This window comes from Salvelinus sp. IW2-2015, linkage group LG3 (genome assembly GCF_002910315.2).
Source record: "Salvelinus sp. IW2-2015 linkage group LG3, ASM291031v2, whole genome shotgun sequence".
Classification (NCBI taxonomy): domain Eukaryota; kingdom Metazoa; phylum Chordata; class Actinopteri; order Salmoniformes; family Salmonidae; genus Salvelinus; species Salvelinus sp. IW2-2015.
In genome coordinates, this window is record NC_036840.1 from 23,167,754 (window position 1) to 23,185,715 (window position 17,962).

General features: G+C 41.8%; 1 protein-coding gene across 1 annotated transcript in view; it reads right to left on the bottom strand.

The window, feature by feature from the left end:
* The window catches only part of LOC111952971 (galactose-3-O-sulfotransferase 3-like), a 33,429-nt gene extending 16,912 nt beyond the window's left edge, over positions 1-16,517 (bottom strand). The window contains exon 1 of the mRNA XM_023972020.3: positions 16,181-16,517. The gene's annotated coding sequence lies outside the window, so the exon portion shown is untranslated. The remainder of the gene's footprint in view (positions 1-16,180) is intronic.
* Positions 16,518-17,962: the final 1,445 nt, after the last annotated feature.

The following is a 17,962-nucleotide window of genomic DNA, read 5'->3' on the forward strand; positions in this document are numbered from 1 at the left end:
TGTCTGTCTGTCTGTCTGTCTGTCTGTCTGTCTGTCTGTCTGTCTGTCTGTCTGTCTGTCTGTCTGTCTCGTATCGACCGACAGTGACTCGATGTAGTCAGAGGTAAACTCTGCCCACAGTCGTCTCCGCTCAACTCCTTTGATGTGATGTACATATCGTGGAGTTGAGAAACTCAGCTATCTGTCAGAGACTACAGTGGATGTACTCAATTGAGAACTGCATTGAAATGGGGAAAAAAAGAGCGAGCGAGAGAGAAAGAGAGCCACCCCATCATAGCCCTTCTATATCTTGTAAGTTGTACAAATGTAATCGTCAAATCCAGAGAGGCACATCCAAAAAAAGTCAATCCACTACTTTACCCCTTTCTTCAGACAACCATGACGCTAGAGCTAGGATAGCTAACGTGTGTGTATGTGCGTGTGTATATAGATTCAGAAGCCTGACAGGGAAAGGTACTTTTTCATATTCAGGAGCCTCTGAGTGGAATAGTCTGCCTCTGCCTGTTCAAACTATTCCAACTCTGTGTAGCTTTCAAAGGAAGGTGATATCCTGGTTGATGGATATGGTACCTCTGTGAGCAATCCCTCCTAGCCCAATGAGGATGACCAAATAGAGATCCTTTGTGTATGGTACGTATATGTTGTTGTGTTTATATGGCTAAATAACCAAATTGACATGCCATTTTAGCTTCCGTTTTTTTTWAATCCCGCCACATATGCCAAACTTGCTAAATGCTATCATGAAAGAGGAACCCAAAGGAAAAAAGTCAGACTTTTTGTTGTTTTTCCTCGATAATTCTTAATCAAGTGCATCATTTTGTATGTGTACCTTGTTTTAAACGATCAAATAAACTAAACTCAACTAAATGTGACATAATTTTCACAGGGACTCAGGGCCATATGTATCAAGCGTCTCACTCAGAGTAGGAGTCCTGATCTAGGATCAGGTCCATGTAATCTTTTCATTGTGATCTAAAAGACTAAACTGATCCTAAATAAGCACTCCTGCTCTGATATGCCTGATAAGTACGGCCCCAGTTCTTAGTGGGCTGTTTGCTTGCATAAGTCTTAAGTATTATATTTTTCTTGGAATCCTCAGAATCAACCTGATATACAACGGCTTGAAATTGTACTTCCCAATCCTTCTCTCCCTCTCTCCTCATCTGCCCTCCACCCCTCCTCTCTCTATCTGCTCTTCCGAAAAACGTCCTCATCCCTCCTCCTCCCTTCTCTCTATCCCCTCCATCCCCTCACTTACCCTACATTCATCTTTTCTCCTTTCTCCGTACCCACCTTACATCCCTTCTCTATCCCCCTCTTCTCTTACTCCATCCCTCTTTTCCCCTAAATTCTACCCCGTCCCCGCCTCCTACCTCTTCAGCCCAACCCCTTCTCCCCTTCTCCTCAACCACCCTCCATCCCTCCTCTCTCGACCCTTATCCTTACTCCCCCCACCCCTTCCTTAATTCTCCTACCCACCCTCCATCCCCCTATCTCTCCGTCCCCTCCCCAGCCCACCCTTCTCCCTTCTCCTACCCACACCGCCTCTTCTTTCTTCCCACATCCTAACCCTTCTTCCCTACAGTTAAGCCCATTCACTTTCAGACCCTTTCCCAGCAGTGTTTTGTCTGCATCTCCAAATTGCCCCATTCCAATTTCGTGCGCAACAGAACCCATAGGGCTCTTGTCAAATGTAGTGCACTATATAGGGAAGTAGGGTGCCATTTGGGACACAGTCTTTGTCTGGGCCACACCCCGTTAGCCAAGACACACATTGAGACAGACTCTTGAGACAGCCATGTATGAAAAAAATACAATTGAATAGCAAACATACAAGTAATTTTGGAGCAACACAGCAATCGCCATTTTCTCAAGGCCTATTCAAAATGAACTACAAAAACTTCTGTGAGTCTTTGAATCACCCAGACGAGACCATTGCCGACTGCCTCAATTTCTATCAAAATAGACCCAGAAATGACCCATTCTCTAAAACACTAAAAAGCTTGCTCTACTTTCTTTGTTTTTTGAAGACAGAGGGGATTTTAAAAAGCATGCAGCCAGTGCTGCTTATTAAAACGGACAGATCAGCTGTTCATTTACATAAGAAACATCCTCATCGCCAAATTAGTTTACATTTTGGGTCCCTCTTCTCAAAAAACACACTTTAATCATACACACACACACTGCCAAGCACAGCCAGTTACCACGATGCTATCGGTCCCGCCTGCGGCCAATTTAGCGAGAGAGTTGTTAAACAGTACTCTGTTATAAACCACATTATCAAGGTCTTCACACTCCCTCTCTACACATCTACACACAGAGAACACTTGCTTGCTAGTTGGCCAGATTTTTTTCCCTATTGTAGCACTACCTCTCCATTACCTCAGTTTTTCACCCTACTCATAGAACACACACACACACACACACACACACACACACCACCACACACCACCACACACACACACACACACACACACACACACACACACACACACAACACACACAACAACACACACCACACACCACACACACACACACACACACACACACAGCCTAACCCTGCTGTTAAACACAACAGCAATTACCGCATTCGCCACGCCAAAGGCAATCCGTGTGTGTGTGGCCAGCCAAGGCAGCTAAGACTGTGATTTTGTTTGAGTATAGTTTATTTTTCCACAGTGTACTCGAAAGAGCAGCAGCAGCAAGGAAGGAATGTGAGGTTTGTTTAATAAATCTGAACGTGTTGTGTGTGTGTGTGGTGTGTGTGTGTGTGTGTTTTGTGGTGTGTGTGTGGTGTGTGTGGTTGTGTGTTGTGTGTGTGTGAGAACGTGTATGTTCTATGAGAGAGGTGAAAACACACAGCTCCAATTAACATACTGTTGCGTTTATAGACAGTGACAACAAAGAGGTCTTGGTTTGTTGGTGGTGTGTGTAGCTGTAGAATATGTGTGTGGGTTGTTACATATGAAGGGATTGAAGATTTCTTTCATCACTTAGTTGTACTGACGTGGAGGTAGAAAAAATAAACACACCATTAACTGGATGTTGGGGCAAGGCGTAGGACACACACACATACACGCACACACACACGCACACACACGCACACACATACACATAGCTATGTCTTACTATACTTGTGAGGCCTTTTGGGGACTATTCAAAATTCTATTTTCCCTAACCCTAACCTTAACCCTAACCTTTAACCCTTAACCCTAATCTAACCCTTAACCTAAATCTAACCTAACTCCTAAAAAACCATAACCCTAAACCCTAACCCTAACCCAATTCTAACCTTAACTTACCCCTAGCCTTTTAGTCTTTTTAAAAGTGAGGACTGGAAAATGTCCTCACTTCTCTGAATTTTAGTTGGTTACTATTGCTGAGGACTTCTGGTACTCACAAGTATAGTAAAACATGTAACACATGGTAACGGATGTGAAATGGGCTAGCTAGTTAGCGGGTTACGGTAGTAGCGTTTCAATCAGTTACGTCACTTGCTCTGAAACCTATTAGTAAGTGTTGCCCCTGCTCTGCAAGGGCCGCGGCTTTTGTGGAGCGATGGGTAACGACGCTTCGTGGGTGACTGTTGTTGATGTGTGCAGAGGGTCCCTGGTTCGCGCCCGTGGCGAGGGGACGGTTTAAAGTTATACTGTTACACACACACACACCGACTAATACTAGTGTGACTAATACTATAATAAATCTATTAATAAGAGAGGCTATGGTTGCAACTATCCCAGAACATCTAATGATGTCTAATATGGAAACAGATGGCTGGATCAATATGTTCGTACATATTTTAATGATTAAACACCATTAAAAGAGAACTCCGTCCAGACGCAATTATATAATGGAGGGAATTGGCTGGTAAAGTGTGTTGATTCTTTTTGAGGTAAGCATTGGCCATTTGTCATATATATGAGGACTAATTAAATCACCTCTAAGGATCTAGGAACAAAATGACTTGATTAAGAAACAAATAACATCCTCAAATCCAAAGACACATGCACACGCACACACACACACTGGGCATCCACAGTGACTATTTGAGTCTATGCAAATCAAGCCACAAAGGTCAGGGGGTAAAGGTCATAGGTCCAACTGATAATGATGAGGGGGGTCATTTCCTTGGTATTTTCCTCCTCTGTAGGGTGTGTACCATGTCTTGCACTGTAAGGAGTCGTAGCCTGATCCCAGATCTGTTTGTGCTGTCTTGCCTGACAATGACTTCCAATAAGTTGGCAAGACAGCACAAACAGATCTGGGTTCATGCTAATGCCTGTAAGTCTGCCAGTGGGGTTGGTTGAATTCTTAATTGTGATGCAACAATTTTTAATATAGTTCTCCTTATTGTAGAAATGTCAGAACAGATGGCATATAACCTCTGGCAGAGCTTTAGTGTTGGAGAAGAAGGGAAGGAAAGAGACTGGGATGGAGAGCGGGGAGGAAGGCACAAAGAGAGAGGGGGGCAGAGAAAGAGGAGAGAAATAATAACGAGAGGGAGAGGGAGAGAGGGGGAGAGGGAGGTAGAGGGGGAGAGAGAGACAGAGAGGGGGAGAGGGAGGTAGAGGGGGAGAGAGAGACAGAGAGAGAGGTAAATGGGATATCTCCCCGCCGCCACAAAGGTGCTGTAAAAGACTGTAATCAGATTCCACTCCAGTCTCCTCTAACTGTAGTGGTTTTAAAGATCCTGCTCCTCGAACCTCTCCTCTACTGCCAGCCAGAAGGAGGAGGAGGAAGAAGAGGAAGAGGAGGAAGGAATTAATATTTTTCACAAACTGTACGCATGGAATACATCGTTCTCACAACAATATATGCTTACATGTTACAAACAGCGCCCCATAGGTAACAGAGACCCTCCATCTGAGGAGAGATTCATTAATCCTCCAGACCCCCTAAGGGAGGGTTGCTCTGCACCACACAGACACACACACCGCTCTGCACCACACAGACACACACACCGCTCTGCACTGAGACGGGTCAGTAGGGAGACAATCTATTACTGACCCCTGCCAGCCAGTCATGGCCCCAAGGGGGAAGACCTTGACACCGTTACTTTCACACTGTTATTTTCTCAGTATTTTTAATCATTATTTTGTACGGTACACCGCAGTTTTGACCTGTGTTTTCACCTCAAAGTTATCTACTCTGAGGATTTGTTTAGTGTTGAAGAATCTAAAGAAATTGAAGTCGTGTCCTGCTGCTGCTGRTGAGGATTTATTTGAATAGAAAAAGTATTTTGAAACATCCTGCTGGATTATATTCTGCAGGGAAATATGATATTGTTTGGACAACAGTTGCTTAGTTGCTATTGTGACACCTGTGTATGCACCTGTGGATATCTAATGGGGCTTACCACATAACGGCTCCCGATACTGGACACTGTAAAGCTTCCCAGTCGAACCAGTTTGCGCTTATATTACGTTGACATTTTGTGAAGTTTTTGTCTTCAGCTGTTTTTTCTCCAGGCTGTTCGTGCACACACATTTTTTAATTGAGGCAAGTTGAAGTTCGGTAGTCAAAGTCATTGCCCCTCCGTCAGTGATTGGTCAACAGTACTACTTCTAGTAGGAGTGGGAACGTGAAGTGTTTGTTTTCATGCAAATTTTGTCAMTTGAGAATTACCGCACAAAACATCTTAGTTAGATGTAAAATTGAGCGACTAAGACATAATTTGCAAAAACATCAACATTAATGACAGATTTCTTGATTTATCTTAGATTAATTCAGACTATTTTGGGGAAGTGTTTCTGGCTATGTTGTTGTGACGTTGGCTCAAGAGGCACAACAGTAATATTGCTGTTATTTTCTCATTTTTCAAGCAAAGGTCTTTAGGGAGTATGAGAGCACAGATGGTCGTTTCGCTATGCCGAGTTCTGCTAGGAGCAAACCAAATTGATGTATGCTGACGCCTTAACTAGACAGGCAATCCAGTGTGTTCTTATAGGGTGGTGTGAACCTAGATGGCCTATTGCTGCTGGTGTTGTTCAGTTACATCAGTGGTTCTCAAACCTCTCCGTGGGGACCCCAAGCACAGATTATCCATTATATTGGCCAGATACTCTAGTGGCCGCTCTAACAATGAAAAGAAATGTCTTCAAAAATGAAAGGTAGTCGGGAGAAGGCAAGATCAGGAGGGACCATTCTAGCCAATGAGAGGGCAGAACCACAGGCGGGTTTGAACAACAGACACTACGTTTTCCACTAGTTACCCCAGCCACAAAGTTAAAACTGGCTGTATTGTAAAAAGCAKGCACATTTTTTWATAATATTTTTGGTCTTAATTTGAGGTTAGGGTTAGGAATAATGTTAGCAGTGTGGTTAAGGTTAGTGTTAGGTTTAAAATCACATGTTAAGAAGATAAATTGTCGAAATAGGCGGGGTTTATAATGTTGTGGCTGTGGTAACTAGTGACAACCAGGCACAACATCGATATCAATAGTTTTATCTCAAAGTTGCCGGGATGTCACGTGTCCTACTTATACCAGTACACTCGTAACAGCCAAATCCTTACAAAACGTATATCAAATCAAATGTATTTATATAGCCCTTCTTACATCAGCTGATATCTCAAAGTGCTGTACAGAATATTCGATCAAATAAGCCACACGTAGCAAATAAGCCATTCAACTATTTGTTAACCAAATTCTACACTCTCTCATTGACCTCCATACAAAAACTAATCGGTTGGTGAGCGAAAAAAAAMCACAMAAAAAAAMCACCTGCTGAAGAAGACAGATGTTGGGCCCTGTTATCCCTCTCACTTCACCTCTTCCTCTCTGCCCCCAGCCATTCCATGTATTTGATCTATTCCAGAGCTAGCACACCTGATTCAACTTGCCAACTAATCATCAAGCCCTTGACTACTTGAATCAGGTGAGTTAGTTCAGGGCGACAACAAAATTGTGAAACGTCTGGGGAGGAGAGGTTTGAGAACCACGGAGTTACATCATTGTGAGCAGGGCTAAGATATGGCATTGGTGTGGCAGCGCCAGAAGATGTCTTCCTTTGATGTTCTTACCATGTGGAGAAAGGGTTTGTGTTTCCTTCCTCCGAGGGGGTAGTCTTTCCTTGGGTTCATGGGAACCACAGCGATGGAGCCGGAGGGCAACTCCAACCGTCACGCCCACTCTTCCAGCCAAACCTGGGATATAGTGTGAAGTTGCCCCTAGATGCTGATCTTGGGTCAGTTTAGCATTTTCCCAACTAATGGTTAAGGTTAGGATTGGGGCAGGAGAAGCTTATCCTAGATCTGTACCCAGGGGAAACGTTCACACCCGTGGTGGTCCAAAAAGCCACTTTCTGAGCACATCTACAATGGGCTTCTATATGTATGGAAGGTTTCGTTCAAATCAAAAGGGGTGCTGTCAAAAAGTGATTGAATTTAAATGGATTTACCTTGAAACTAAATGCTGAATAACAATTGTCAATTTTAAAACATTTTCCTTTATTCTTGTCTGACGAACACGACCTTGCTTACGAATTCCAACATTTTGGGAACATGTCGATGGATCGGATTCTATTTGGCCTGAAAATCCATTAATTAATTAATTTAGCAACAGCTGCTCAAAAGAAGGACAAGGGATTGAGGGCAAATAATCTCAATTTCCACACCTGCAGTACAAGGCCAACCACACCCATCCTGCTATTCCACCCACACTCCTTGTGTGTGTGTGTGTATTGTTTGTATGTGTGAATTGTGTACGTGTGTGTGTGTGTGTGCGTGCGTGCAGTAATCCCCAACGGTCAATTCCCGACTGTCAATTTAATCCAGGTCCCCATGGATGGGGATGTTGTACATCTACAAGGAGATGAGAATAATGTTTTGCCACACCAAGAGCAGCCCGGCCCCACTGGACACAGGTCCAACCCCTGGCTCTGCAAACCCTGCCCATCTGTTTTTATATCTGCTTTGCCACGTTGGTCTGGCACTGGCAAAGGGCACACTATAGAGAACGCTTGCATTGCTAGTTGGCCAGGAATTCTTCCTGGTCAGGGTAAGTTGGTCAGGGAAACCTCCAGGACCGTAATTGTAGTACTACCTCTCCATTACCTCATTGTTTTCACCTCTCTCATATACACACACCCCTCTGTGGATTTAATCACAACTACAACACACACACAACTACACGACACACAACTATATAGAAGGGCCTGCCCTGAGCCCAGCCACCACACACCACACAAATACACAACACACAACTACACAACACACAACCACAGAAAGAGATGAGGTAGTTGTATGAGGGCTAGCCTGAGCCCACCACCCAACTACAAGAGATGAGGTAGTGGCATGAGGGTCAGGACCCTAAGGCTATGCAGGATCAGGGTTGAAGTCCGCAGCTAGCGTATCCTTGTACCAGACCTGTACGTGCTTTAGCCCAGGGGTTTTCTGGAACCCATGTATTTTAAAGGTCCAATGCAGCTTTTTTTTTCCAATATCAAATCATTTCTGGGTAACAATTAAGTACSTTACTGTAATTGTTTTTGATTAAAATTGTCAAAAATACACCAAAATAGCTTCTTAGCAAAGGGAAATTTCTCAAGCAAGAATTTATCTAGGACTGTCTGGGAGGTATGAGTGGGGAGGGGAAAACTTAAAATGTTCTGCTATTGATAGAGAGGTTTGGAACTCTCTTTCTTAATGGTCTATTAACTAATTTACCACATGGTGACATCACCATGAAAGGCTTAAACTCCATCCCACCAAAACAGGCTGAAATTTCAGGCGATCTTTTCAAACAGGGCATTATCATCATTTTGACAGTATTATTCCAACCTCATAGTGTGGAAATATATATATATATACAGTATATAAAACACAGGATAATTATGTTTTGGACTGCACTGGGCTTTAACTATTCCACACACCTGATTCAACTTGGCAGTTAATCATCAAACCTTTGAATAGGTGAATCAGGTGAGCTAGTTCAGGGCTACAACAAAGTTGTGAAACGTCTGGGGGTCCCCGAGGAGAGGTTTGAAAACCACTGCTTTAACCTACTGCTCTATCATTGCCATGCCTCCATGTATGTTTGGTATGTATGCAGGCACGTGCACAGATAGAGCTCTACCTGTGCAGGTGGTGGTATAATTTCCCCTAAACATTTTTTTTTTGTAGGCTATACATTTTCTGTCATTGTTGTTTGGAACCCACGGCCCACAAGTCATTGTCAAGTTCGCCACCCCCCACCCCCCCACCCTATCCGTTGGTTGCGCCTGTTGATCTGGGCCCGGCTTCCAAAAAGCATCTTAAGGCTAAGTTCATTGTTAGAACCTTTTAGGAGCATTATTAAATCTCCGAGCTGTTTCCCAAAACAATAGCAATAGCTCTAACACTCGTTAGCATTGGCTCGTATTACTAATGTTTTGTACACTCAGTGTATTTTATGATGTGTAGCCTAACATGTGCGTAATGATATGCCAAATCTGTGATTCAGTGCATTTTTATTGGGTAAGCATTCAAGTAAACCGATTAGATATTTGCAGCTGTAGGTGGTAATATCTCTCTAGGTACTGATCCGTCGTCAGTATTGTGAAATAATTATAATGTTAAGGTAAGATCATCGCACATAGCGAACGCTCTCTTTACATGGTGTTTTGGGAAACGCATGTTACATATTTGGCCGTTGTAGGAAAGATGAATATTAAAACACTTGTAAGCCTGACACCCCATTCACATTAATCATAAGCACAATTTTTCCAAACTCTATGTCTTCTTCAGTCCGGTCAGAGTCCGTCGAAGACTAGGAAGTTACCAAACCATAGAAGAAGATGAAAATATGTGTTACTCATTCCTATAAGTCAGTACTATTTTAATAGTATGTTAAAAAATAATGCACATTGGATTTTAAACCAATTATACTTTATGACTGTTGCCTCCTGTTTCAGTTTATTGTGATGGTAATGACGTTTGTTTTTTATGATAATTATTAGGTGAAGGTCGCAAGCTACAGTATAGACTAGCTTTTAGCTAGCTGCTCTGTATGCTAGCTTGACTTGCTAGAAGGTTATAGAAAGAAGTTGAGGAAAAAGTAACTAAACAAAACATATTTTATTATCAACTGAAACAATATGTTTCTCCTGTCTTGAATGAAAAGGTCATATTTTACAATTTCACCAAAAATGCGATCCCTGACAAGAGACTAGGCTGTCCTTCATCTTTTCTTGCATTGTGAAACCCTCCCTATGCTCTCCATCCAGTAATGGAACGAGATTGCATAAAGATGACGTATGGCGCAATGAAATACGTTTGTCACGATGTAAACGGGGCATGAGTTCCATCGCTATTGGAAAACCGCTCACGCACCCGATTGTGCCTTTTTCCCAGTCTGCCAGGTATGGAGATTGCGCACGCACGGGGGAGAAGAGAGAGAAAGAGAGAGATGTGTTTGTGGTTTGTGTGTGTGTGTGTGTGTTGTGTGGTGTGTGTGCGTGTGTGTGCGTGTACGTGCGTGTACGTGTGCGTGCGTGCGTGTACGTGTGCGTGTGCGTGTGTGCTGTGCGTGTGCGTGTGCGCGTGTGCGTGTGTGTGTGTGTGTGTGTGTGTGTGTGTGTGGCGGATGCTATCACTGTTATTTATAAGCCTGCATTGTCACTTCAAGAGCATAGATTCATAATTCTGTATTGTGTTCCCACAGGTCCAGGCAGGAAGACAAAGGCTGCAGTCCAAACACATCCTATCCCCTCAGCCCTCAAATGAAGTGGCCTGAGGGGATAGGGATGGACCACCCTGGCCCGGAAAATCGTCACTCGTTCATCCCGTGATGATTGTGTTTTCAGCCACCGGTAGCTTGTGGGTGCGTTATATGCGCTACAGTCAATTATGATTGCATGCCTACGTACATTAAATATATAATTATTAATATATGCCTACTGTATAATAGCTAGCAAATTAATTAGTTAAATAACGTTAGCCTGCCTAGCTGGAAACATTTTTATTTCTACAATTTCCAAAAGCTAACCAAACAAAAACATAATTACTTTTACGAGACGTGTTTGTGCCGTCATGTGCATTAGTAGCACAATTTCTAACTTATTTACATTMGTTTTTACTTACACTTGTATGTTGACTCCATATATTGACGTTTAGGTTTTAATTTTTGGCTGACTTTTCTTAGCGGATGTGCAATCGTCACAAATTGAATTATGGGGAGTTTCCGGCCCCGAAGTGAACATGATTGAACACTCGCAAACTCGACTAAAAACGAGGGCTGAGGGGCTTATGTTGCAAATTTCCCTTGCTTAGCTAATCATTTGGACCGCCCTCAAAGAGAACACACTGCTATACCGTTAGAGTGGTGTGAATGGGTTTATCTGAATTTACCCTACATTTTCCCCCACCTTGRCCAGCCCCCTAACAATTTGAGTTCAACCAATGASCTTCAGCCCCTCACCATTTCACTAACATCTAGCAAGAGGCACATCATGCACACACAGCRATTTTTGGGGACCACTTTTGGCTCGTGAGCACTACTTTCAGAACTACTGGATAAAAAGTATACACAAGTACCGGAGAATCTCTTTAATTCTATACCGTGGTGCCACATTCTCAATATACTTGATTTGTCCTCAGTTTGTACTCTTTTGTGACACACACAAACACTAACCTCAATTTTGTTCAATTTAAATAATTTGATTGCCAAGAAATAGTTGTACTGTCAATATAGGCTAATAATGAAACAAGTGGCGATTAAGTAAAAATAAATCCAATCTAATAGAAGTGAACCTACCTGAACCACACAAAAATGGGAACGTTAAAACTTCAAACTTCTACAGTAGTGAACGAAATGCACTGTAGACTGCTAGACTAATTACATAGCATATCCCTCACTCACGCCAAACTACACTGAATGTACCAAACATTAGGAACAATATTGAGTTGCACCCGCTTAATATTGAGTTGCATTGAGTTGCTAATATTGAGTTGCACCTGCTTTTGCCCTCAGAACAGCCTCAATTTGTCAGGGCATCGACTCTACAAGGTGTCAAAAGCTTTCTACAGGGATGCTGGCCCATGTTGACTCCAATGCTTCCCACAGTTGTGTCAAGTTGGCTGGATGTCCTTCGGGTGGTGGACCATTTGTGATACACATGGGAAACTGTTGAACGTGAAAACCCCAGCAGCATGACACACTTAAACCGGTGCGCCTGGAACCTACTACCATACCCGTTCAAAGGCACTTAAATCTTTTATCTTGCCCATTCACCCTCTGAATGGCACACATACACAATCCATGTCTCAATTGTCTTAAGGCTTAGAAATCCTTCTTTAACCTGCCTCCTCCCCTGCATCTACACTGAGTGAAGTGGATTTAACAAGTTACATCAATAAGGGATCATACAATGCCTTCAGAATGTATTCACACCCCTTTTTCCACATTTTGTTGTGTTACAGCCTGAATTTTAAATTGATTTAATTGAGATTTTGTGTCACTGGCCTACACACAATACCCCATAATGTCAAAGTGGAATTATGTTTTTAGAAAGTTTTACAAATTAATAAAAATGAAAAAGTGAAATGTCTTTAGTCAATAGGTATTCAACCCCGTTGTCATGGCAAGCCTAAATACGTTCTGGAGTAAAAATTTGCTTAACAAGTCACATAATACATTGCGTGGAATCATTCTGTGTGCAATAATAGTGTTTTAACATAATTATTGTTATTTATGATTTTTTAAACTTATTAAACAGTTACAGAGTTTAATGGCTCTGATAGGATAAACTGAGGCTGGATCAACAACATTGCAGTTACATCCTGCACATGCAAGGCACTAAAGTAATACTGCAGAAAATGTGGCAAAGCAATTCACTTTTTGTCCTGAATACAAAGTGTTATGTTTAGGGCAAATCCAATACAACACATTACTAAGTACAACATTCCATATTTTCAAGCATAGTGGTGGCTACATCATGTTATGGGAACGCTTGTAATCGTTAAGGACTGAAAAAAAAGGAATGGAGCTAAGCACAGGCAAAATCCTAGCTGAAAACCTGCTTCAGTCTGCTTTCCAACAGACACTGGGAGATGAATTCACCTTTCAGCAGGACAATAACCTAAAACACAAGGCCAAATCTACACTGGTGTTGCTTACCAAGAAGACAGTGAATGTTCCTGAGTGACCAAGTTAGTTTTGACTTAAATCTACTTGAAAATCTATGACAAGACCTGAAAATGGATGTCTAGCAATGATCAACAACCAATTTGACAGAGCTTGAAGAATTTTTWWAATAATAATTCACAAAATGTTGTACAATCCAGGTGTGGAAAGCTCTTAGAGACTTACCCAGAAAGACTCACAGCTGTAATAGCTGCCAAAGGTGCTTCTACAATGTATTGACTCAGGGGTGTGAAGCTACGTAAATTGAGATATTTCTATATTTCATTTTTCAATAAATTAGCTAAATATTCGAAACATGTTTTCACTTTGTCATTATGGGGTATTGTGTGTAGATGGGTGAGAAAAAAATTATTTCGTTATTTTCTATTTAATCCATTTTGAATTCAGGCTGTAACACAACACACTGTGGAGTATGTCAAGGGGTATGAATACTTTCTGAAGGCACTGTAGCTTTCACCTGGATTCACCTGATAAGTCTATGTCATGAAATGTTCTGTACACTCATGGAATACCTAATCTGACAGCACTTTCAGCTCAATCACACTAATATTAACCTTATAGATGACAGGGTGAAAACAAGATGCACTGTGGTGGAATGACTGAACAGATAGATATCATGTTTCATTCTAATTAACCCATAGCAAACTAATTAAAATAGGTTGGTAAAAAGGAAATTAGGCTGAAACAAAATAGCAAATAGTATTATATTGCGAAAACATTGCATTTATTCATAGGCCTAAATGCATCTTATATATATATATGTTTTCTATTTCCTGTTGTTTACTCTCTCTCCATCTCATGTTCTGGAATGATAAACTATTTTCATGCTAATTAATTAGGCATTCATTAAGCGGGGAGAGTGTTAAACCAATTTCATCTAATATAATGGATAGTCAATCATATGGCTTTCAGCTCCTTCTGGAAGATAGTGCCTTCAAAAAGTATCCATACCCCTTGACTTATTACACATTTTGTTGTGTTACAACCTGAATTCAAAATGGATTAAATTGTTTTGTTTTTTATCTCCCCCATCTACACACAATACCCAATAATGACAAAGTGAAAACATGTTTTTAGAAATGTTTGCAAATTAAATACAGAAATATACAGAAATACAGAAATATCTCATTTACGTAAGTATTCACACCCCTGAGACAATACTTAGCAGAAGCACCTTTTGCGGGTGTTTCTGTATCAGCTTTGCACATCTGGATTTGGGGATTTTTCTCCATTCTTCCCTGCAGATTTTCTCGGGCTCTGTTAAATTAGTTGGGGAGCGGCAGTGAACAGCAATCTTCAAGTTTTTCCACAGATTTTCAATGGGATTCAGGTCTGGGCTTTGGCTGGGCCACACAAAGACTGTCACATGTGCTGAAGCCATTCCAGCGTCGCTTTGGCTGCATGCTTGGGGTCATTGCCCTGTTGGAATGTAAATCTTCGCTCCAGTCGAAGGTCATTTGCACTCTGAAGCAGGTTCTAATCAAGGATTTGCCTGTATTTGGTTCCATTCATTGTTCCCTCTATCCTTACCAATCTCTCAGTCCCTGCCGCTGAAAAGCATCCCCATAGCATAATGCTGCCACCACCATGCTTCACGGGAGGTTTGGTGTTTAACAGGTGATGATCTGTGCCTGGTTTTATCCAGACATAGCACTTTGCATTCAGGCCAAATAGTTACATTTTTGTCTCATCAGACTACAGAATCTTTTTCCTTATGATCTCAGAGTCTTGCACATGCCTTTTTGCAAACTCCAGATGTGCTGTCTTGTGCCTTTTTCTCAGGAGTGGTTTCCTTTTGGCCACTCTCATATAAAGCCCAGATTGGTGAAATACTGCAGAGACTGTTGTCCTTCTGGCAGGTACTCCCATCTCAGCCAAGAAACTATAGTTCTGTCAGATTGGTCATTGGGTTCTTGGTCACCTCCCTGACCAAGGTCCTTCTTGCCCGGTTGCTCAGTTTGGTCAGACGGCCAGCTCTAGGCAAAGTCTAGGTAGTTCCAGATTTTTTCCATTTCCCAATGATGGAGACGAGACCACTGTGCTCTTGTAAACTTTCAACACTCTAGAAATTGTTTTATACCCTTCCAAAAAATATTTGCCTCGACGGAGATCTACGGAAAGTTCCTTTGACTTCATGGTATAGTTTTTGCTCTGACATGCACTGTCAACTGTGGGACCTTATATAGAAAAGTTTCTTTCTAAATCATGTCCAAACAATTGCATTGACAACAGGTGGACTCCAATCAAGTTGTTGTATTGACATCTAAAGGATGATCAAAGGAATTTGGATGCAACTGAGCTAAATTTGGAATGTCATAGCAAAGGCGTGTGAATAGGTATGTAAATTAGATCTTTTTGTATTTGATTTTCAATAAATATGCAAACAATTCTAAAAACATGTTTTTATTTCGTCATAGTTTTTTTTTTTTATATCCATTTTGAATTCAGGCGTTAACACAACAAAATGTGGAATAAGTCAAGGGGTATGAATACTTTCTGAAAGCACTGAAGATTATCATAATCTATTGAGTTCCTAAAGTAGCCTACCGTCCGCGGTAAAATAACAGGACAGGACGAGAACGGGAGAATATGAGCACGGCACCCAGATCCAAACCTACATGTCAATATTTTGGGATAATTCATTCATTCAAAAATAAACTCCGAAGGGCATAATAATAATGATGAAATGCGAACCGGCATGACTGACGGGCTGAAATGACAAACGCACTTGTCACAACAGCCTATGCCTGAGACCGTCGTCGCTTGATCATCGGTCAGTGACTGACACAACACCGCAGCGGCAGGCGTTGTAAAGAATTAAGACCCGGGGCAGTGGGGTGCTGGGTGCACCAGTCCGGTGACGTTGGAAAAGCAATGAAACGACACAATAATATATTCTATTGTAGACTACTGGAAGCAATGCCAGCAGAAATTCCCAGATAAATATCATCTCGTAAAAATTGGGGAAATAGCGATTAACGGGTATTGGAATAAAAAAAAGGGTGCTGTTACAGATAAACACGAAACATTATGATGATATTCTATTCTATATCACCCACCTTTGTCATCTCACGACAAACAGACGCGACTGATGATGGTGCGGCTATTCTCGTTTGACGTTTTTGACTAATAGGTAGGCTACTGTCCCTCTTTCACCGGTACCCCGTTATGAGAGAAGCGAATCTCCTCCAATCTTCCTTTTCCTTCTTATTCTTCTTCGTCATCGATTCATTCGTGATAGAAACATCAAAAGGACTTTATAGGAGGCTAGTGCTATGGAAACGCTGCAGGATGGAATCGTTCGTTTTACATTTGATTGCCCCTCTGTCCGGCGGATGCTGCTCTCCCGCTGTATGTCATCAATGCTTTGAGACCCCTCGTGCGCACAAACGAGACGGTCATGTCTTTTGAGACCGCTTTTCTTCTATACCCGCGCCGAATGCGCGCGTGCGCGCTGCCCCCCCCCAGTCGTGGAATGAAGGAGCAGCACACACACAAGCGCACACACATGCTAATGATGTGGAATGACTCAATTATATATTATAAGAGAAGACATTCTTTATTATTATGATTTGATGAAGTGTTGTTTGTGTGTGTATGGCCCATGGCGCCATATTGCAGTGTCCATATGGTTTGGGGTAGACTGGATAGACCATTACATGGACAATAGAGGGAGACAATGCCTCGTTAAACGACACTGTCTTGTCTCCTTATTGAAGAATTTGTTGATCCATGAAGTTCACCATGTTCCTGTCTTCACTGTCTTCACATTGTCTGTTTATGTCCAAAATTGCCCCCTATTCCCTATGAAGTGCACTACTAAAACAGCGGGTTGTGTTCATAACAAGCAGAGGAACATAATGAACTTCATGGATCAACAAATTCTTCAAGAAGGAGACAAGACAGTGCCGTTTAACGAGGCATTGTTCCCTAAATTCTACTTGGTCAGCAATGTTAGACATTTCTGACTATGTAGGCCTACATTTTCTGATATATTTTTTTGTTTCATAGAATGTATTGGTTTATTTGATTGCGACAATTGTGCTTTTTAAAAATCATTTGTGATTCAGGATTATTGCTAGGCCGCATAGGCCTACACTTGATTCAATGTTGTCATGATTTCAGTTGATCAAAGTTATGGAATTCACACTAGGATATCTATATGTCTGTTTATCACACTTACCATTCATTAAAGAGCTTACTTTACACAATAGCTGTAGCAACTGGATGAAGAGCATTTATCTGACGAGTTTGTTATGAGAAAATTGTCCTCCTATAACAAAATACAAGCAAGGCAAATGGCTTCACTTGGAATAAAAATATATATTTTTTCAGACAACAATGTAAGTAAGTAGCCTTGGTATGCAATATAGATGCATCTTATCCAGAGACAAACAATGGTTTGTACAGAAGCTCATGTAAATCTGATTCATGATAATCATGCGTGACCCCAAGTGTATAATTGGCCTAGCTACTTATATAATTGCTTCAGCATTTCCCCTTCATTGTCCATGTACTTTACGGAATATGACAAACAACATATGAACCAAATGCAAACATGTTCTATATGTTTACCTTGTGAAGTGTGAAGAAATGATAGTGTGTGGCCCTGTCCTGTGACATTGTTGCGACCTCCAAGGGGGCCCTCTGTCACTGAAAGCCCTCTTATCTTCCTATGGAAGAGTTGAATAATTCACCTTACGCACACACACACACGCACACACACACACACACACACACACACACACACCATCTAGGATAGATAAGCCCCCTACTGCTCCCTCCTTCCCTCCTACAGGGCTTGTCATCACCATCAATCACCACAATGCCTTCCTTGGCCC